General features: G+C 43.3%; 2 non-coding genes across 2 annotated transcripts; both read left to right on the top strand.

Moving 5' to 3' along the window:
- The first annotated feature begins 5,462 nt into the window (after positions 1-5,462).
- LOC138140872 (5S ribosomal RNA) lies at positions 5,463-5,582 on the top strand. The gene has a single exon (XR_011162784.1). It is a non-coding gene; the product is annotated as a 5S ribosomal RNA (ribosomal RNA).
- A 15,268-nt stretch (positions 5,583-20,850) lies between these two features.
- Positions 20,851-20,970, top strand: LOC138140871 (5S ribosomal RNA). The gene has a single exon (XR_011162783.1). It is a non-coding gene; the product is annotated as a 5S ribosomal RNA (ribosomal RNA).
- The last annotated feature ends 2,542 nt before the right edge of the window (positions 20,971-23,512 follow it).

The raw sequence follows: 23,512 nt of genomic DNA, 5'->3' as shown, positions 1-23,512 counted from the left end.
CTTAAAAAAGCTAAGTAATTTTAATTTCACTAAAGATGAACATTTAGGCTATATGCTGGGTAATGCAAATCCATCAACCATCAACTAGGTTGTTCAGCAGATGTACGATTGTTTATTTGATTTCTTCTTCCGAAGAGTTGTATTCTGGCAAAATAGAAATTTATTCATAACATAACCTCAATCAACTAAATTATTTCGAATACAATAACCACATAACTACAAGTTGGATAGGCATGGGTGCAAAATACCGATAATGCATGAAACCTAAAGGGCCTACTGTTCATCCAATATATTTACATAGCTTAAATAGCATGTTTATTTTTTATAGAAAAATTTTGCATTTCTCGCTTTCTTAAACTGTATGTAACATTTTTCATATTTTTTCGCTGTCATAATGACATAATAAAAGTTAATTAAAAATCGCTGTTTCACGTCTTTTTCTTTTTTGTTCGAGAGTTTTTGTGGTTCTGAAAGAACCGTTTATAAATGTGTCGAAAACGAAAAACATCTATTTCGAACTGGTGTACTTGGTGACGGCTTTGGTACCTTCGGAGACGGCGTGCTTGGCCAACTCACCGGCAACAACAGACGCACGGCAGTTTGAATTTCTCTGCTGGTGATCGTCGAACGTTTGTTGTAGTGTGCCAGACGGGAAGCTTCAGCGGCGATACGTTCGAAGATGTCGTTCACGAAACTGTTCATTATGCTCATAGCCTTACTAGAGATACCGGTGTCGGGATGGACTTGTTTCAACACCTTGTAGATGTAGATGGCATAGCTCTCCTTCCTCCTGCGCTTCTTTTTTTTGTCGCTCTTGGAAATGTTCTTCTGAGCTTTCCCGGCCTTCTTGGCTGCCTTACCACTTGTCTTCGGCGGCATTTTTCAATTCAATTCGATTCAACAAACTCGCGAACTGCTCTGACTCGTGTGCGTGCGTTAACTTTGCACCACCACCTTTCTGATAGGTAGTGTGTTCACCAGAACCCCACCTGAAAACGGGCTCCCACCAATCGTCACGTCCTATTCTCCTATCACGGAGGCTATAAATTCGAAGCACAGCTACCAGCTTTTACAATCGACGAGTCCCGTCCGTCAGTTTTATTACTTCTCGTGGTGTCTAACGAACGAACTTAAAATGTCAGGTCGCGGTAAAGGAGGTAAAGTGAAGGGAAAAGCGAAATCCCGTTCGAGCCGTGCCGGTCTCCAGTTTCCGGTGGGTAGGATACATCGTCTTCTCAGAAAAGGAAATTACGCGGAACGCGTCGGTGCAGGAGCTCCCGTCTATTTGGCCGCCGTCATGGAGTACTTAGCCGCCGAAGTTCTAGAATTGGCAGGAAACGCTGCCCGTGACAACAAGAAGACACGTATTATACCGCGTCATCTGCAGCTGGCCATCAGAAACGACGAGGAATTGAACAAACTCCTGTCCGGAGTTACGATCGCCCAAGGCGGTGTCTTACCCAACATTCAGGCCGTACTTTTACCCAAAAAAACCGAGAAGAAACCTTAAACGAACGATCGATCCATCTCCGTGGCGAAAACTCAAAATATCGGCCCTTCTCAGGCCACTATAGCTTTTTTTTTCGTAAAATGACCGATGCATCTTTTCTTTTTGTATTATTATCATTGCGGTCGTCAATTTGGCTGTATGAAGAAAGATTTACGACTGCAATGCCAAAAGGAAAGCAAGGGGTGTTTACGATCTTGGTACATTTATCAGGTAGTCCGTTGTTTCTCGAAAGAACATCATGTTTCTTTTTTTTTCCTCTTATTTTTATTTTGTGGTTCTGAAAAGAACCGATTTTGTATTTCGTATTTTATTCTGGTTTTCTCGAACGGTGAAGAGCGCCAGGAAATTAACCTCCGAAACCGTAGAGGGTGCGTCCTTGACGTTTCAAAGCGTAGACGACGTCCATCGCTGTCACGGTTTTACGTTTGGCGTGTTCCGTGTAGGTGACGGCATCTCGGATGACATTTTCCAAGAACACTTTCAGGACTCCGCGAGTTTCTTCGTAGATCAAACCGGAAATACGTTTCACGCCGCCACGACGAGCCAATCTTCTGATAGCGGGTTTCGTGATGCCTGGATGTTGTCACGCAGGACTTTGCGATGACGCTTCGCTCCTCCTTTTCCCAATCCTTTGCCTCCTTTACCGCGACCGGTCATCTTTTCAGATTATTTCAACTGACACAAAATACCTGCACACCTCGTCCCTAGGAAGTCAACTACCGCAAAATTTCAACTAACGGAGCCTTATATAGATTCAACGGTTCACCATCGACCAATCGACGAAGTCAGCCGTTGACTTTGTTCACGTATAAAAGTACAATTTAATATGGCGGAATTTTTAGTACCCGTTTACCTTTCGACGCGTGCACGTCTAACGATCGTCAGTTTTGTTTTTCATTCGTTTCATTCGAAATGGCCAGGACCAAGCAGACCGCACGCAAGTCCACCGGAGGAAAAGCCCCCAGGAAACAACTGGCTACCAAAGCGGCCAGGAAAAGCGCTCCCGCCACTGGCGGCGTCAAGAAGCCCCACCGTTACAGACCTGGTACCGTGGCTCTGCGTGAGATCCGTCGTTACCAGAAAAGTACCGAGTTGCTCATCCGCAAGCTTCCCTTTCAACGTTTGGTGAGGGAGATCGCTCAGGATTTCAAAACCGATTTGCGCTTCCAAAGCTCCGCCGTGATGGCCCTCCAGGAAGCGAGCGAAGCTTACTTGGTCGGTCTGTTCGAGGACACGAATTTGTGCGCCATCCACGCCAAACGTGTAACCATCATGCCAAAGGACATCCAACTTGCCAGACGTATTCGGGGTGAACGCGCTTAAATTTTTCCACATCGTGTTTCGGAAGAACAACAACATCCCGAGAAAAACGAAACACGAATTTTATAACAAAAAAATCGGTTCTTTTCAGAACCTCAAACCTTACAGGCAAAAAAAAAAAAATATATCGCCCTTCAACCGGAAATGAATAAAATAAAAATGTCAATAATCGGTCGGTCCTCTCGATTCGGGTTGGGTTGCGGTCGTTCGTAAAATTTTATTGCATCCTGTCATCACCTACCTGCCAGCTGATGCTATCTATTTTATTTGGTTTCGCCGTAAGGATAGTTTTATTTCTTTTTTTCGTCGTAGATTATCGTGTGGCCCTGAAAAGGGCCATTTGTGCGTGCCCCGTTGCCGGTAGTACGATGATGACGTCGGAACGAGGCACAGCCGAACGAACATGAGTCGAGTATCCATCCACGTTTCTCACTTTTTCCTCTTCGGCGAAGCGGCCTTTTTCACCTTGACAGGAATGGCTTTGGCTGTCTTGGGTTTGGGTGCTTTGGGTTTTTTAGTCGGACCAGCCTTGTTAGATTTCTTCGCTTTGGAAGGCGATCGGGGTTTCGGGGCGGCTCTAGTTTTCTTTTCTGCCGAGGAGGCGGCCGATTTCTTGGCTTTCGCTGCGGCGGCGGAGGCAGCGACGGCGCTCTTCTTTTCGGCAGCAGTCTTCTTCGCTTTGGGGGAGGCTTGTTTTTTGGCTGTCTTCGAGGAAGCCTTGTCGGAAGTCGTCGCGACGGCGGTACGTTTGGCGGATGATTTTTTCGTCTTGGATGCGGCGGACGAAGCGGGTTTCCTCTTGTCGGAGGCGGAGGCGACTTTGGCACCACCGGAGGTGGACGAGGCGAGCTTGAACGAACCCGACGCGCCCTTACCTTTCGTCTGAACCAGAGATCCCGACGCCACGGCGCCTTTCAGATATTTCTTGATGAAAGGGGCGACCTTTTCGGCGTCGACTTTGTAATTTGCGGCGACGAACTTCTTGATGGCCTGAAGAGACGATCCTCCGCGTTCCTTGAGTCCCTTGATGGCGTTGTTTACCATCTCGGATGTCGGAGGATGGGACGGTTTCGCCCTGGGATTTTTCGCTTTTTTCTCTTTCTTCGCGTGGGATTGAGGGGTGGCAGCGGAACCGGTGGTGACCGATGATGCTGTTTGATTTTCGACGTCGGCCATCTTTCACGTTAAAACGTTAAAAGTTAATAATAATTATTGAAAAAACACTTGCTCACACACGTACACTTCGAGCACCTCGTGAACGAGAATTGAACAAAAAAATTTTCTAAGTCTTTATAAAATAGTCGCCACTGCGGACGGAAGACTGAACGCGCACCGCGTCCGCCGTCGAAGAAATTGCAGGCCTCGGAATCGTTGCCCGCGTGATGGCATCGTCCTCTTTCCTCGATCACCATCGCCACCGTGTGATCAAGCTGGCCGAACTCGGTTTCCGAAGTTTCCCTGGAGATAGCGAAGTTCGTCTCGGAACGTCGGTGGGTTTCGAATCAGGTACACGCCCCTCCAACCACCAGCCCTAAATCCGGGTCGTCACGGTTTCGATTCGGGACCGACGGTTTACGTCGGCGGTGCGGGGTAGACGCGTCGATTCCGGGAATCCATATTTCGTTCGCCGAAATATTGGTCCATCTCTTCCCGGAATACCGCGCCACCTTCTCGATTTTACGACATCTTCGCGTCGCCAAACGCTTCCGAAACGGTCGAAGCACAGAAAGGACCTGGTGTTCGAACCGAGGCAATTCCGACAACAGGATGCCGCGAACCGCCTCTCCGACGTTCAGGTCGATCGTTTTCGGCGGAAGTTGAAACGGGACGAGTCGACGACGGGTCCCGTTGCCGTCCGGACCCTTCGGGACGGCCGAAAGTCCGTCGAGAGGATCATCCGAAAGGAGACGGTCTTCATCGTCCGACCGATGCCGCACCTACGAGTTTTCCGATATTTTCTTCGACGGATCTTCAGGTTTTCTTCCTTTCTTCCGTCTTTCTCTCTTCGTAATTTCGTGTCCGACCTGCGTCGTCCGAAGTCGGGGTGAAGATCGAAGAAAAAACGCCAAAAATAACAACTCGTCAGCCACGCACACCGCGTTCGAATGTCTAACGGTCCAACTTGGATTTTCGAAGATCGCCGAATCCGAGGGACGATAAATAATAATAATAATAATAATAATGGTAATAAATAATAATGTTAATAATAATAATAATGATATGATGATTATAACGATAATTATTATAGATAGGTAAATAGAAACACAGGTCTCCTCTCGAAAATCGGAACTTCCTGATATTACTTACATATTTCGGTCGATCCAAATGTGGGAATCTCGTCGTCGTCGGAGCAAGCAGCGCGGTGGGTGGGGTGAAATTCTGGATTTTCCACCGCCGCCGGCGGTCGAAAAATGTGCGACGCGGGAGATCGCCAGTCCGTCTAGTAGTCTCTCTTGTCGTTAGAGCGTGACGTGGTGGTTGTTGTGGGATTTCCCGTTAGTTCGGTCCGACGTCGGTCGTCAGAGGGTAAGTGCATACGGAAACGAAACGCATCGCGTTTTGATGTTCATATTCGTGCATCGGAATGTTAAAAGCAATATATTTTACACCAACGATCACACCTAAACACCACGGCAACGGCCATACCACGTTGAAAAGCACCGGTTCTCGTCCGATCACCGAAGTTAAGCAACGTCGGGCGCGGTCAGTACTTGGATGGGTGACCGCTTGGGAACACCGCGTGCCGTTGCCCCCCAACACTTTTTGTTTTTTTTTGAAATCCATAGCAACCACCGAACCGATTTGTTTTTCGTGCAGGTATTCGGAAACATGCACAGACCCGTATCATGTAGATTCATAGCTTTAAGTACTAGATAATTAAGAAAACAATTTTTTTTGTCGATTAATTGTAAACAATTGCAGAATAAAAACTCGTCAAACGGTAAAGGTTGTCGTTCGATCACCGAAGGTAAGCCACGCGGGCAGCGGTCAGCACTTGGACGGGTGACCGGTTCATTATATTCCTTCCGTGAGTTTAACAAAGATAACATATGCAAATGTCGTAAGTGCGACGAGGAAGACGGCGATCTTTTAATGTAAAAAAAATATATATTAGGTTACGCGTACATGCCACTTTGACTGCTGCTTTATTTTTTTGGTTTTTAAATAATTAGAGATCTGAATTCAACATATCAGTTCTATGTTATAATGGACAGACAATGTTGTATTCTTGGCCCCTAACACGTTAAGACCAACATAAAAACTAGAATAACTTACCATTCGTTAAACGTTAAACAATTTCGAACCACGTTTTTTTGAGCTCGAACAAACTCATAACACAACACTCATTTATTAGTCACTGGACCATTGTAAAACGAGAAGAGAGAAAAACCATGCGAAACTATTTTTAAAACGAAGAGAATAAAGGTTTTAAATGGTAGGGCTGTATGACAGACTTGTCAATTATCGTGGGGGGTACGGCTGAGATTTATGACGAAATCGAGTGGCGCCGGCGGTCGGTCACTTTCACGAAAGAGGTCTAAACACGGGTCGTTTACGATACCCTCTGGTTACTAGAAAAGTTCTAGACAGATGTTTGTCGGCTTTTCGAGGTATTTATTTGTGAGTCCAAAGACTCAATGGAGTAATATCGGACTGAAATTCCAAGATTTTGCTGTGTAATCCAAAAAACTATGTTCCTCGTAACATTTAACGATGTGTTAATTCAACTATTATTTTAATTTTTCGTATACGTATTTATACTAAAAAGTACAGCGCTTCCAACAGTGAATTGTGAATTGAAAATGTTTCAAAGAAAGATCGATAGTTTTGAAAAAAATTACATATTAATAAATTTAGATAGATTTAGAAGTATACATTGCACTTACTTTTCAAAATTATTGTACTTCTGATTTGGTTGAAATAACATAATATGTAGCAGTCATAGTTGCGATTGTAGAAAAAATCTTGTGTACATTGCAGTCGCGGCTGGTGTTGGGTAAAACCTTTATTTTTTAGGGGGTCATTACCCAAATGACCTCATGGACCAGCCGTTCCTGTTAGGTTTTATATATCAAATTGATTCGTCTGTCTTTTTCATCATGCCTTCGAAAAGCGAGCTCCTGTTTCGCCAAAGTAACTGTGACGTCAATTAAATACGATAATAAAATTCGGTTTTTCCCATCTTCTTTTCGTATCCCACCTCCACCCGGCGGCAGTAGTGCAGTGCTTATCAACATAATTACCGGCGTCTCGCCTCCACATTTTGACTTTTTTGTGTTTTATGTGTTCTCTAAGTCCAAAATTTTTAAATTTTTAAAAAGAGATTGCGGTACTATTCCTGTTGCTGAAATTATAATAATATATTTATTAATTTTTGTATTATATGTCTGTGTTATATTGTGTGAATTTGGAACAGCTATATCTAAAAGATATGCTTGCTTTTGTTGTTTATTTAAAATAATAATGTCTGGTCTGTTATGCTGAATGTGAATGTCAGTTAAAACTGTGCGATCAAAATATAATTTGTAATTGTCATTTTCTAAACAACTTTCTGGTTTATAAATGTAATGTGGTTGTGTATCCTTTAATAAATTGAATTTAACTGCTAAATTCATGTGTATAATTTTTGCGAATATATCATGACGTTTTTTATATTCGCTGTGAGCCAAAACGGTGCAAGATCTTGTATTGCAAATATAAAACCCTCAGCTCTTTAAAATATCTCCCATGTAAAGACTTTTGTTTTATATTTGCTATAGTGTCATATCACGAGCTCTATTGAGAAAATAATTTTTTAGTGAAGCAATTTGATTGTGTTGTAGAATTTCTAGATTTGAAAAACCCCTACCACCATTTTCGCGTGGTAAATTAAATCTTTCAACAGCAGATTTGGGGTGATGTTTACAAAATTTTGTAAAGAGAACTCTAGTTTGAATATTTATATTCTTTAAATTAGTTTTGGACCATTTTATAACACCAAAAGAATAGATTTAATTTTATAATTGAATGTTGAATATGATTTGATTGATTAATACCTAAATATTTATAAAATTCTCCTTTATTTAAATTTTTAATGATTTCTCCTTCTTTAGTTATATATTCTAAATTTTCGTAATGACCACGACATATTGATTGATTTTCAGTTATTGTTAAGTTTTATGTCATCCATATAAAGAAGGTGATTTAATTTAATATTAATTTTATAAATTTTAAGAATTTTAATTAACCATGAATGTGGTACTGAATCATAGGCTTTTTTGTAGTCTATGAATTGTTGTTGCATTATTTTCCAAACGTTTGAGACTTAAAATATTCGTCAAATGTTCTTCTTTTTTTAAATCAGAATACCCCTGACAAATCCGAACATTTTGTTTTGCGGTAGATAAAAATAAACATGGGCCAAGACAGAATATTAATATTCGGTGTGGAATTTTCCTGCGTTCTTGTTCATTTCTATCGAAGTGCTCACGAAAAGTTGTGAATATCAACACTTTGTAATTGTCGTAGTGAAAAATAAAAAAGATAGCTATGGGGCACAACTTATTTCGCACTTCATTAGAAAAGTAACAGTATTAAAATAAAAAAAATATTTTTCTAAATTTCGAACGTTAGGTCTATCCTGACCAGCCGCCAATTAGTGGTATTATTTTATTTTTTGCTGTTTTCCACAATAGTTATTTTTATATTAAATATAAACAATATTTTTTCTATCATTGATTCAAAAAATTGAAATTAAAAATTCAAATTTTTGAAGGAACTCTGAAGTTTCAATGCAGTGACCATGTTGCTAGGTAACTAATAAAAAACAGTGCGTGAAATGAAAAACAGAAATAGTCGTATGCGTTTTGTATGGTTTCTATGGTTTCGATCTTACTAACAATGCAATGAAAATGACCCACTTCAGGCACAGATAACTATGCGTGAATTTCAATTTTTTGAATCAATTATATAAAAACAAAATTGATTTGGCGGCCGCTACACAAAAGTGGTGGGAGGCGAGAACCTGTTTCCGCCGGTCTCCGTTTATGACACAGCTGACGGAAATCTTGTTCTTTTTTTTTCGTTTATTGTTAATTTTAAAATTAATAAATTTTCCCTGGATACGTATTCGACTTATCCGGTACGAGTTATTTTTAAATTAACTTAATGGCCCGTTGCTCTTGTTCTTTTTATCGTTTTATCGTTAGCAATAGTACAATACTCACGCATTTTTAATCTAAAATTAACAAAACTTGAATGGATCGGGATTATCACACTTCTGAATTGAAGTTTTCATTCGTTTAAAATATAATTGATAGTAATACGTAATGCGGATTGCCTAAACGTTGCTTCCATCACGTCAACATCACACATTCACGTTCGCCCGTAGAAATGGCGTGATGCACACGAAATCGATCCAAAAAGGCTCATAATATTTGTGTCACGCGAATCTACGTCGAAAACTAGAAAAAAAAAAAATTCAATTCGAATTTCAATAATCGAAACGATGCGTCGTCGATACTAAACGTAGGTAGTAACTAAAGTGTGATCGGGTGCGATAAAAGTGTCCGTCAATAATCATCATCCGACAATCATTTAATAGACGAACGCTAATTTTTGGCACTCACTCGGACGACAGAACCAGTCCAGACGGAAACCGGGGCGCGGGGTGGGTGGGTGGTTGTATGTCCGTGAATCTGTCCGGCGCGCGTCAACATTTCAGTTATCGTCGCGAGAGTTAAAACGAAAGGTGGTTAGTGTGAAAGTGACGTTTTTTCGTGGAGACACGTTACGAAGGGTGAGTACCTAATATAATATAAAACCAACCGAAAACCCACAATAGTGCCCCGGTTTATTATCGTGAATAGGTGTTTGGTAAATATTTTCTGTATTCCAACTAGCAAGTCTTTTATCAAAAAACTCCGGCAACATGGCTATTGTGGTATTATTGATACCACCTAACTGAAGAATGATTAAAAAGATTATAAAGTTAATAACTAAGTCGACGATTTTATCGGGAAATTGAACGGAGAAACAAAAATAGCTCTTAGCGACAGTTGCCTGAAGTCGCAAATAACGGCGATTGACGAAATCACGTTTTTTTTATTTTAATTCCAATGAACAATACACAGGGTCACAATTATCTGTTATGTATTCTATAATGTTTTGCAAAGTAAATAATGTGAGTTGTCATGCGTAATATTAATTAGCTAAGTAATTTTTGCAAGTATTTTATGTCAGATATGCAATGTATAATAACGTAATGTTGCAAAGTATTTTAATTTTTATGCTAGGTAGAGATAATAAAATAGAAAATGATTTAGGAACATAAAAAATCTCATTAAAACAGGAACAATTGAAATTAAAATAAACATAACATTCTGTACTAAAGTACAGTTTTGTTCACTCCTTTTTTCAAAGTCTTCTGTCCTCTCATTTGCACATACTGCTATTCCAAAACAGTGAAATTGTCTGTTTCAGGGAATCCTTAACGTTCCTTGCTAATGTCAACAACGTTTTCGATGAAACAAAGAGTCGGAAAAATGTCGGCTCATTGTATTCAATAACATACGCGACTACAAAACCATCTGTATCATTTGTAGGAATCGCGGTTTTTTCGATGAGAATTCGTTCTAATTTTTTCTTTCTTAAAAAAGCTAAGTAATTTTAATTTCACTAAAGATGAACATTTAGGCTATATGCTGGGTAATGCAAATCCATCAACCATCAACTAGGTTGTTCAGCAGATGTACGATTGTTTATTTGATTTCTTCTTCCGAAGAGTTGTATTCTGGCAAAATAGAAATTTATTCATAACATAACCTCAATCAACTAAATTATTTCGAATACAATAACCACATAACTACAAGTTGGATAGGCATGGGTGCAAAATACCGATAATGCATGAAACCTAAAGGGCCTACTGTTCATCCAATATATTTACATAGCTTAAATAGCATGTTTATTTTTTATAGAAAAATTTTGCATTTCTCGCTTTCTTAAACTGTATGTAACATTTTTCATATTTTTTCGCTGTCATAATGACATAATAAAAGTTAATTAAAAATCGCTGTTTCACGTCTTTTTCTTTTTTGTTCGAGAGTTTTTGTGGTTCTGAAAAGAACCGTTTATAAATGTGTCGAAAACGAAAAACATCTATTTCGAACTGGTGTACTTGGTGACGGCTTTGGTACCTTCGGAGACGGCGTGCTTGGCCAACTCACCGGGCAACAACAGACGCACGGCAGTTTGAATTTCTCTGCTGGTGATCGTCGAACGTTTGTTGTAGTGTGCCAGACGGGAAGCTTCAGCGGCGATACGTTCGAAGATGTCGTTCACGAAACTGTTCATTATGCTCATAGCCTTACTAGAGATACCGGTGTCGGGATGGACTTGTTTCAACACCTTGTAGATGTAGATGGCATAGCTCTCCTTCCTCCTGCGCTTCTTTTTTTTGTCGCTCTTGGAAATGTTCTTCTGAGCTTTCCCGGCCTTCTTGGCTGCCTTACCACTTGTCTTCGGCGGCATTTTTCAATTCAATTCGATTCAACAAACTCGCGAACTGCTCTGACTCGTGTGCGTGCGTTAACTTTGCACCACCACCTTTCTGATAGGTAGTGTGTTCACCAGAACCCCACCTGAAAACGGGCTCCCACCAATCGTCACGTCCTATTCTCCTATCACGGAGGCTATAAATTCGAAGCACAGCTACCAGCTTTTCACTCTTTCGCCTGCACTCGAAGTGTTCACGTCGTGCTGCTAGTGAATAATTTTGTTTTCTTTTTAGATCGTTCCTGCTCATGGCCCAATTTCGCGCTCCGCCGAAGGGCCAGAGACGGCTTCGCTCTTTCAAGATGATCACCCCCCAGGACCCCCCATCGCCGATTCTAGAGATTCCAGAAACCTCATCCCCGTCCTCACCAAGACGCCGCTCCACTTCCACAAAGGAACGCTGCGACACGGGCTGCTCCGGTAACTCGAGAAAGTCCGACCAAACCCAACACTCGTCGTCACCGACCAACAAATCAAGGGGTGAGTCCAACAATTATGTACGCACTCCCACACCATCTATCGCGAGGGCCGAGTCTCCAAAGCCCACACTGTACAAATTCACGATAAAGAACATTCCGGAAAACTTCGCGAGTCAAAAGAAATTCCACACTCTTTTGACAACCCACCTATTAATAAAAAATATCTACCGACTTGTCGTCAACTGGAACAAGACCGCGCTGCTAATTACTTCCCTACCGCTGCCGGACAACTTCCTCCACAACTTAAACATCGCCGCCGGTTCCAAAGCAATCACGTGTTCCCCTATAAATAAAAAAACCACGCCAAACGAACCCAGCATCGACAACCCGCGAAAAAAGCTCCAGTTTTCGGTCGTCATCAAACACGTCGATCACGACATCGACGAAAACGACATTAACCAGGTTCTCGCGTCTCTGGAGCTCCCGATCCAACGGCTCTGGAGAATAAAATCGCGCCAAAGCAATAAATTTACCACCCTAATCCGCGTTATCACGGAAGACACCGCGACAGTAGATTTCCTACTGAAAAACGGACTAACGCTGTTCGGCAAGCACCATCAGTGCGAGCCATCGAAGCCCCCGGAACCCACCCCCCTGCAATGCACCAAGTGCTATCAACTCGGCCACCCCGCGACCGCCTGCTCAAACAAACCCGCGTGCCCCAAATGCCCCGAAACGCACGCCCCCAACAACTGCGAAGCCGCGACCCCGAAGTGTCTCCTCTGCGGAGGCGCTCACGCCGCCTGGTCACGCAAGTGCCCCAAATTGAAAGACACGCCCATCACTGACGAGACCCCAATAGCCCCCACGTACATTATCAACCCCCCCGCCGAGTTTGCCGACCCCGAAGTCCTCATCGACGAATCCGCGGAATGTAAAATCAATACTAAACAGACCGTCGTTTTTGTTACAAAAATCTTATACGATCTTTTCCCCCTGCAGCGCCCCAAAATCCATGAACTGGTAGAACTCGCGTCGCGTCAAATACTCCGTACTAAAACGCGAATCAGCCACACCGGTCAGCGCATCTATTTCACTTTCGAGTAGTCGCCGACGCCCCCACGCTCGTCCGTCCTAACTTCCCCCCGTTTATGTACAGTACACCCCCCAGTACTGTCGCCGCCCCCGGGGGCGGCCCCAACCCCACTCCCCACCCCCCTTCCAACAACATAAACATAGCCACCGTGAACGTTGATGGCATCAAAACTAAACTTAACGCCCTCAAGGCCTTTATCGCGTCGGACCAAATTAAAATACTTTCAATTACCGAGACACACACGCAAAATACGATTCACGTTCCCAACTTCAGCTCTTACAGCAGACCATCCAGATTCAACAACTTTTACCGCGGAGTAGCCCTTCTCATAGATTCAAATATAAACAGTATAAAACACGACCTTCCACCCCACCTCTCGGACCTAGAAGCGGTCGCCGCGGACGCGCAACTCAATAACAAAACGATAACTATAATTTCGTACTATAACCCCCCCTCAGAATCAATTTCACCGGAACTTTTTCAATACGTCTCCAGCCTCCGCTATTGTATAATACTAGGTGATTTCAACGCGAGACACACCGACTTTGGCGATAGAAGTACCAACGCGAACGGCCGCAAATTTTCCGAATTTATTAGCGATCTGTCAATTTACCGTCTCGAAAACCGCTCGGCAACATTTATTAGCCACAAGAACGTAGACGCGCAATCGATAGTCGACCACATCGTAATTACCGAAAGTCTCACCGCGCACGTAGACTCAGAATCCTTCATAGGCACCACCGTCACATCCGACCACGAACCCCTTGTCGCGAAACTCTTCTTTGAGGGCCCACCTCCCCCCCCGGAATTCATCCAAATTTTCAAATATAAAAACGCTGACTGGGACAAGTATCGACGCGAAATAACGAGAACACTCACACGCACAACACCCGCGAACACTCCAGACGAAATCGACGAACAAATAAACACATTCACAAACACAATACACTCAGCCCGAGACACCGTTTTTAAACCAACAACGATCCCAAAAAATCGCACTCCACTACCGGCTAGAATCGTGAAACTAATTAAAGAAAAACGCAAAGTATACCGCGAATTTATCCAATCACGCGACCCCCTTCTCAAAACGCTATTCAATAAACTCAACGCTCAAATCAGACGCGACATAAACATATACCGCGAAGAAACGTGGATAAAAACTTGCGAATCTCTCGATTACCGCGACGGCAAAAAATTTTGGAACAAGTTTAAAGGCATTACCGGACAAAAACGGAAAACGAACCACTTTCTCGCGACCGACGCGCATATTTACTACACGCCACAAGAACGCGCCAACTGTTTTGCCGAACTATTAGACGGAATCCATCAAGTCCCAAACGACCCTAATTTCAACGCCACCTTTTTCGATCAAATCGCCAACAACGTTCACGCCTTCAAAAACATCCCACTCATCGACCCTCTTCCTCACCCCCTGCACGACGAACACCTTACAGACAACATAACTACCGACGAAGTCAAAATTATCATCTCTCATTTAAAAAACACGAAAGCCCCGGGACCCGACCAAATTAGACCCATTCTTCTCAAAAACCTACCCGACTCCGCCTTCCAAGCTCTGACTGACATCTTCAATAATTGCATGAATAACCTCTATTTTCCCACTGCATGGAAAACTGCCCACACTGTCATGATCCCCAAACCGGGCAAATGCCCCAACGACCCCAAATCTTACCGCCCCATCTCACTTCTTAGCATCACTGGCAAAATCTTTGAAAGAATCTTAACTAACCGTCTCCAACTCACGCTAGAATCTAACAATCTTCTTCCCCCCGAACAATTCGGCTTTCGTGCTCAACGCTCCACCCACAACCCCCTTGCAGAACTTCAAACCGATATCACAAGACACGCCAACCTTGGCGAGTGCACCGTAGGTGTCTTCCTCGACATCGAAAGAGCATTCGACAAGGTCTGGCACGACGGACTCGTGCAGAAACTCCTAAACCTCCGCCTGAACCTCAAATTCACCAAACTTATCTCCTCCTTCCTAACCAACAGATCCTGCAGGATCAAAGTAAACAAAATCCTCTCAAATACCGTCCACCTGAAAGCCGGAGTCCCCCAGGGCTCCGTACTTTCACCACTACTGTACATTGTATACTGCAGAGATTTTCCCTTTTCAGACATCCAGAGGACCAAGACGAGAATGTTCGCGGACGACACGGCCATCTGGTGCTCCCAGAGAAGCTGCGAGAAAGCCACGAGCATCGTCCAAAAAGAGCTTCACTGCATCGAGAAGTGGACCAACCATTGGCGAGTAAAGATCAATCCCACCAAAAGTCAATCCATCCTTTTCACTTTCCCTAAAGCGCAGAAACAAAGAACACTTTTTACGCAATCGAGACTCGTAATAAACCGCGACGTAATTCCGAAAAATAACACCGTCCAATATTTAGGCATCACCGTTTCCTCCACTTGCACTCTCCACGCGGATCTCAAGGCCACACTTAAAAAAGCGCGAAACAGAGCAAATCTACTGTATAAAATCCGAGGCCGAATTCGCGGCTGCGCCCCCGAAACACTTTTGTACACTTACAACTCATTCATTCGACCGGTAATCGAATATAGAGCCCTCCTTTATTCAACACTCCCAAAACGAGCAGCATTCAAGATTTATTCATTCGAACGGCACACACTCCGCGACATGTTCAGACTCCACCGGCAACACCCATCCAACACACTCTATGACGCCACCAAAACAACACCGATCTCCGAGCGCCTCACGCTTCTCCAAGCACGCTACATTGAACGCACACTTAACGGCAACAACACCATAGCTAAACAAACACTACACACTTCACATAAACTCCCGACAAAAAACGGACTTCTAAACCGCGTTCCAAAAAAGCCCAAAGTCAAAACCAAACACCTCCCCACGGCCATACTCTCCTCAAAATACCCCGATCTTCCACCGGAACTCCAGCTACTCGTCGATGAGACACCTCTCTCGATGAGATGAAGCGGTCCACACTCCCAGCTCCCAAAGGACGAGCCCCCATCTCCCTTCCCAGTTCCCCACTAATATCTGTTCCAGGTCACCAAGCTCTCCCAGGACCTAGAGGACACCAACCAGGAACCCAGCCACCACCGGAACCGACCAAGGCCCAGGACCAGGACCAGGACAGGGACCAGGACCCAGACCAGGACCAGGAGCCAGCCCAGGACCAGGACCCAGACCCGGAGCCAGACAAGGACCAGGACCCAGCCCAGGACCAGGACCCAGCCCAGGACCAGGACCAGGATCAGGACCCAGACCAGGACCTGGAACAAAAACACAGATTTATATAGAGCCACCTAAATCATTGCATTGTATAGAGTCACTTAACCAGAATTTTTTTTTTTTTTTTTTTGCATTACTCTTGTTAACTCATTTTCATTCACATATTTTCCTCTTCTTTTATTATTCTATTTTTACTATATTTAAATTCGACCTCGTTTCCACTCTGCTGAAAAGGCCATAAGCCTCAGCGGCAGCTTCACTGCATATTATACTACTACAAAATATTTATCTTGACATGTATTATACAAACAATTGAATAAATGTATTTGAACCTGAACCAGCTTTTACAATCGACGAGTCCCGTCCGTCAGTTTTATTACTTCTCGTGGTGTCTAACGAACGAACTTAAAATGTCAGGTCGCGGTAAAGGAGGTAAAGTGAAGGGAAAAGCGAAATCCCGTTCGAGCCGTGCCGGTCTCCAGTTTCCGGTGGGTAGGATACATCGTCTTCTCAGAAAAGGAAATTACGCGGAACGCGTCGGTGCAGGAGCTCCCGTCTATTTGGCCGCCGTCATGGAGTACTTAGCCGCCGAAGTTCTAGAATTGGCAGGAAACGCTGCCCGTGACAACAAGAAGACACGTATTATACCGCGTCATCTGCAGCTGGCCATCAGAAACGACGAGGAATTGAACAAACTCCTGTCCGGAGTTACGATCGCCCAAGGCGGTGTCTTACCCAACATTCAGGCCGTACTTTTACCCAAAAAAACCGAGAAGAAACCTTAAACGAACGATCGATCCATCTCCGTGGCGAAAACTCAAAATATCGGCCCTTCTCAGGGCCACTATAGCTTTTTTTTTTCGTAAAATGACCGATGCATCTTTTCTTTTTGTATTATTATCATTGCGGTCGTCAATTTGGCTGTATGAAGAAAGATTTACGACTGCAATGCCAAAAGGAAAGCAAGGGGTGTTTACGATCTTGGTACATTTATCAGGTAGTCCGTTGTTTCTCGAAAGAACATCATGTTTCTTTTTTTTCCTCTTATTTTTATTTTGTGGTTCTGAAAAGAACCGATTTTGTATTTCGTATTTTATTCTGGTTTTCTCGAACGGTGAAGAGCGCCAGGAAATTAACCTCCGAAACCGTAGAGGGTGCGTCCTTGACGTTTCAAAGCGTAGACGACGTCCATCGCTGTCACGGTTTTACGTTTGGCGTGTTCCGTGTAGGTGACGGCATCTCGGATGACATTTTCCAAGAACACTTTCAGGACTCCGCGAGTTTCTTCGTAGATCAAACCGGAAATACGTTTCACGCCGCCACGACGAGCCAATCTTCTGATAGCGGGTTTCGTGATGCCCTGGATGTTGTCACGCAGGACTTTGCGATGACGCTTCGCTCCTCCTTTTCCCAATCCTTTGCCTCCTTTACCGCGACCGGTCATCTTTTCAGATTATTTCAACTGACACAAAATACCTGCACACCTCGTCCCTAGGAAGTCAACTACCGCAAAATTTCAACTAACGGAGCCTTATATAGATTCAACGGTTCACCATCGACCAATCGACGAAGTCAGCCGTTGACTTTGTTCACGTATAAAAGTACAATTTAATATGGCGGAATTTTTAGTACCCGTTTACCTTTCGACGCGTGCACGTCTAACGATCGTCAGTTTTGTTTTTCATTCGTTTCATTCGAAATGGCCAGGACCAAGCAGACCGCACGCAAGTCCACCGGAGGAAAAGCCCCCAGGAAACAACTGGCTACCAAAGCGGCCAGGAAAAGCGCTCCCGCCACTGGCGGCGTCAAGTCCACCGTTACAGACCTGGTACCGTGGCTCTGCGTGAGATCCGTCGTTACCAGAAAAGTACCGAGTTGCTCATCCGCAAGCTTCCCTTTCAACGTTTGGTGAGGGAGATCGCTCAGGATTTCAAAACCGATTTGCGCTTCCAAAGCTCCGCCGTGATGGCCCTCCAGGAAGCGAGCGAAGCTTACTTGGTCGGTCTGTTCGAGGACACGAATTTGTGCGCCATCCACGCCAAACGTGTAACCATCATGCCAAAGGACATCCAACTTGCCAGACGTATTCGGGGTGAACGCGCTTAAATTTTTCCACATCGTGTTTCGGAAGAACAACAACATCCCGAGAAAAACGAAACACGAATTTTATAACAAAAAAATCGGTTCTTTTCAGAACCTCAAACCTTACAGGCAAAAAAAAAAAAATATATCGCCCTTCAACCGGAAATGAATAAAATAAAAATGTCAATAATCGGTCGGTCCTCTCGATTCGGGTTGGGTTGCGGTCGTTCGTAAAATTTTATTGCATCCTGTCATCACCTACCTGCCAGCTGATGCTATCTATTTTATTTGGTTTCGCCGTAAGGATAGTTTTATTTCTTTTTTTCGTCGTAGATTATCGTGTGGCCCTGAAAAGGGCCATTTGTGCGTGCCCCGTTGCCGGTAGTACGATGATGACGTCGGAACGAGGCACAGCCGAACGAACATGAGTCGAGTATCCATCCACGTTTCTCACTTTTTCCTCTTCGGCGAAGCGGCCTTTTTCACCTTGACAGGAATGGCTTTGGCTGTCTTGGGTTTGGGTGCTTTGGGTTTTTTAGTCGGACCAGCCTTGTTAGATTTCTTCGCTTTGGAAGGCGATCGGGGTTTCGGGGCGGCTCTAGTTTTCTTTTCTGCCGAGGAGGCGGCCGATTTCTTGGCTTTCGCTGCGGCGGCGGAGGCAGCGACGGCGCTCTTCTTTTCGGCAGCAGTCTTCTTCGCTTTGGGGGAGGCTTGTTTTTTGGCTGTCTTCGAGGAAGCCTTGTCGGAAGTCGTCGCGACGGCGGTACGTTTGGCGGATGATTTTTTCGTCTTGGATGCGGCGGACGAAGCGGGTTTCCTCTTGTCGGAGGCGGAGGCGACTTTGGCACCACCGGAGGTGGACGAGGCGAGCTTGAACGAACCCGACGCGCCCTTACCTTTCGTCTGAACCAGAGATCCCGACGCCACGGCGCCTTTCAGATATTTCTTGATGAAAGGGGCGACCTTTTCGGCGTCGACTTTGTAATTTGCGGCGACGAACTTCTTGATGGCCTGAAGAGACGATCCTCCGCGTTCCTTGAGTCCCTTGATGGCGTTGTTTACCATCTCGGATGTCGGAGGATGGGACGGTTTCGCCCTGGGATTTTTCGCTTTTTTCTCTTTCTTCGCGTGGGATTGAGGGGTGGCAGCGGAACCGGTGGTGACCGATGATGCTGTTTGATTTTCGACGTCGGCCATCTTTCACGTTAAAACGTTAAAAGTTAATAATAATTATTGAAAAAACACTTGCTCACACACGTACACTTCGAGCACCTCGTGAACGAGAATTGAACAAAAAAATTTTCTAAGTCTTTATAAAATAGTCGCCACTGCGGACGGAAGACTGAACGCGCACCGCGTCCGCCGTCGAAGAAATTGCAGGCCTCGGAATCGTTGCCCGCGTGATGGCATCGTCCTCTTTCCTCGATCACCATCGCCACCGTGTGATCAAGCTGGCCGAACTCGGTTTCCGAAGTTTCCCTGGAGATAGCGAAGTTCGTCTCGGAACGTCGGTGGGTTTCGAATCAGGTACACGCCCCTCCAACCACCAGCCCTAAATCCGGGTCGTCACGGTTTCGATTCGGGACCGACGGTTTACGTCGGCGGTGCGGGGTAGACGCGTCGATTCCGGGAATCCATATTTCGTTCGCCGAAATATTGGTCCATCTCTTCCCGGAATACCGCGCCACCTTCTCGATTTTACGACATCTTCGCGTCGCCAAACGCTTCCGAAACGGTCGAAGCACAGAAAGGACCTGGTGTTCGAACCGAGGCAATTCCGACAACAGGATGCCGCGAACCGCCTCTCCGACGTTCAGGTCGATCGTTTTCGGCGGAAGTTGAAACGGGACGAGTCGACGACGGGTCCCGTTGCCGTCCGGACCCTTCGGGACGGCCGAAAGTCCGTCGAGAGGATCATCCGAAAGGAGACGGTCTTCATCGTCCGACCGATGCCGCACCTACGAGTTTTCCGATATTTTCTTCGACGGATCTTCAGGTTTTCTTCCTTTCTTCCGTCTTTCTCTCTTCGTAATTTCGTGTCCGACCTGCGTCGTCCGAAGTCGGGGTGAAGATCGAAGAAAAAACGCCAAAAATAACAACTCGTCAGCCACGCACACCGCGTTCGAATGTCTAACGGTCCAACTTGGATTTTCGAAGATCGCCGAATCCGAGGGACGATAAATAATAATAATAATAATAATAATGGTAATAAATAATAATGTTAATAATAATAATAATGATATGATGATTATAACGATAATTATTATAGATAGGTAAATAGAAACACAGGTCTCCTCTCGAAAATCGGAACTTCCTGATATTACTTACATATTTCGGTCGATCCAAATGTGGGAATCTCGTCGTCGTCGGAGCAAGCAGCGCGGTGGGTGGGGTGAAATTCTGGATTTTCCACCGCCGCCGGCGGTCGAAAAATGTGCGACGCGGGAGATCGCCAGTCCGTCTAGTAGTCTCTCTTGTCGTTAGAGCGTGACGTGGTGGTTGTTGTGGGATTTCCCGTTAGTTCGGTCCGACGTCGGTCGTCAGAGGGTAAGTGCATACGGAAACGAAACGCATCGCGTTTTGATGTTCATATTCGTGCATCGGAATGTTAAAAGCAATATATTTTACACCAACGATCACACCTAAACACCACGGCAACGGCCATACCACGTTGAAAAGCACCGGTTCTCGTCCGATCACCGAAGTTAAGCAACGTCGGGCGCGGTCAGTACTTGGATGGGTGACCGCTTGGGAACACCGCGTGCCGTTGCCCCCCAACACTTTTTGTTTTTTTTTGAAATCCATAGCAACCACCGAACCGATTTGTTTTTCGTGCAGGTATTCGGAAACATGCACAGACCCGTATCATGTAGATTCATAGCTTTAAGTACTAGATAATTAAGAAAACAATTTTTTTTGTCGATTAATTGTAAACAATTGCAGAATAAAAACTCGTCAAACGGTAAAGGTTGTCGTTCGATCACCGAAGGTAAGCCACGCGGGCAGCGGTCAGCACTTGGACGGGTGACCGGTTCATTATATTCCTTCCGTGAGTTTAACAAAGATAACATATGCAAATGTCGTAAGTGCGACGAGGAAGACGGCGATCTTTTAATGTAAAAAAAATATATATTAGGTTACGCGTACATGCCACTTTGACTGCTGCTTTATTTTTTTGGTTTTTAAATAATTAGAGATCTGAATTCAACATATCAGTTCTATGTTATAATGGACAGACAATGTTGTATTCTTGGCCCCTAACACGTTAAGACCAACATAAAAACTAGAATAACTTACCATTCGTTAAACGTTAAACAATTTCGAACCACGTTTTTTTGAGCTCGAACAAACTCATAACACAACACTCATTTATTAGTCACTGGACCATTGTAAAACGAGAAGAGAGAAAAACCATGCGAAACTATTTTTAAAACGAAGAGAATAAAGGTTTTAAATGGTAGGGCTGTATGACAGACTTGTCAATTATCGTGGGGGGTACGGCTGAGATTTATGACGAAATCGAGTGGCGCCGGCGGTCGGTCACTTTCACGAAAGAGGTCTAAACACGGGTCGTTTACGATACCCTCTGGTTACTAGAAAAGTTCTAGACAGATGTTTGTCGGCTTTTCGAGGTATTTATTTGTGAGTCCAAAGACTCAATGGAGTAATATCGGACTGAAATTCCAAGATTTTGCTGTGTAATCCAAAAAACTATGTTCCTCGTAACATTTAACGATGTGTTAATTCAACTATTATTTTAATTTTTCGTATACGTATTTATACTAAAAAGTACAGCGCTTCCAACAGTGAATTGTGAATTGAAAATGTTTCAAAGAAAGATCGATAGTTTTGAAAAAAATTACATATTAATAAATTTAGATAGATTTAGAAGTATACATTGCACTTACTTTTCAAAATTATTGTACTTCTGATTTGGTTGAAATAACATAATATGTAGCAGTCATAGTTGCGATTGTAGAAAAAATCTTGTGTACATTGCAGTCGCGGCTGGTGTTGGGTAAAACCTTTATTTTTTAGGGGGTCATTACCCAAATGACCTCATGGACCAGCCGTTCCTGTTAGGTTTTATATATCAAATTGATTCGTCTGTCTTTTTCATCATGCCTTCGAAAAGCGAGCTCCTGTTTCGCCAAAGTAACTGTGACGTCAATTAAATACGATAATAAAATTCGGTTTTTCCCATCTTCTTTTCGTATCCCACCTCCACCCGGCGGCAGTAGTGCAGTGCTTATCAACATAATTACCGGCGTCTCGCCTCCACATTTTGACTTTTTTGTGTTTTATGTGTTCTCTAAGTCCAAAATTTTTAAATTTTTAAAAAGAGATTGCGGTACTATTCCTGTTGCTGAAATTATAATAATATATTTATTAATTTTTGTATTATATGTCTGTGTTATATTGTGTGAATTTGGAACAGCTATATCTAAAAGATATGCTTGCTTTTGTTGTTTATTTAAAATAATAATGTCTGGTCTGTTATGCTGAATGTGAATGTCAGTTAAAACTGTGCGATCAAAATATAATTTGTAATTGTCATTTTCTAAACAACTTTCTGGTTTATAAATGTAATGTGGTTGTGTATCCTTTAATAAATTGAATTTAACTGCTAAATTCATGTGTATAATTTTTGCGAATATATCATGACGTTTTTTATATTCGCTGTGAGCCAAAACGGTGCAAGATCTTGTATTGCAAATATAAAACCCTCAGCTCTTTAAAATATCTCCCATGTAAAGACTTTTGTTTTATATTTGCTATAGTGTCATATCACGAGCTCTATTGAGAAAATAATTTTTTAGTGAAGCAATTTGATTGTGTTGTAGAATTTCTAGATTTGAAAAACCCCTACCACCATTTTCGCGTGGTAAATTAAATCTTTCAACAGCAGATTTGGGGTGATGTTTACAAAATTTTGTAAAGAGAACTCTAGTTTGAATATTTATATTCTTTAAATTAGTTTTGGACCATTTTATAACACCAAAAGAATAGATTTAATTTTATAATTGAATGTTGAATATGATTTGATTGATTAATACCTAAATATTTATAAAATTCTCCTTTATTTAAATTTTTAATGATTTCTCCTTCTTTAGTTATATATTCTAAATTTTCGTAATGACCACGACATATTGATTGATTTTCAGTTATTGTTAAGTTTTATGTCATCCATATAAAGAAGGTGATTTAATTTAATATTAATTTTATAAATTTTAAGAATTTTAATTAACCATGAATGTGGTACTGAATCATAGGCTTTTTTGTAGTCTATGAATTGTTGTTGCATTATTTTCCAA

Source organism: Tenebrio molitor, unplaced genomic scaffold (assembly GCF_963966145.1).
Source record: "Tenebrio molitor unplaced genomic scaffold, icTenMoli1.1 SCAFFOLD_488, whole genome shotgun sequence".
NCBI lineage: Eukaryota > Metazoa > Arthropoda > Insecta > Coleoptera > Tenebrionidae > Tenebrio > Tenebrio molitor.
Note: the sequence above shows the minus strand (reverse complement) of the source record. Positions and strands in the feature narration are given on the sequence as shown.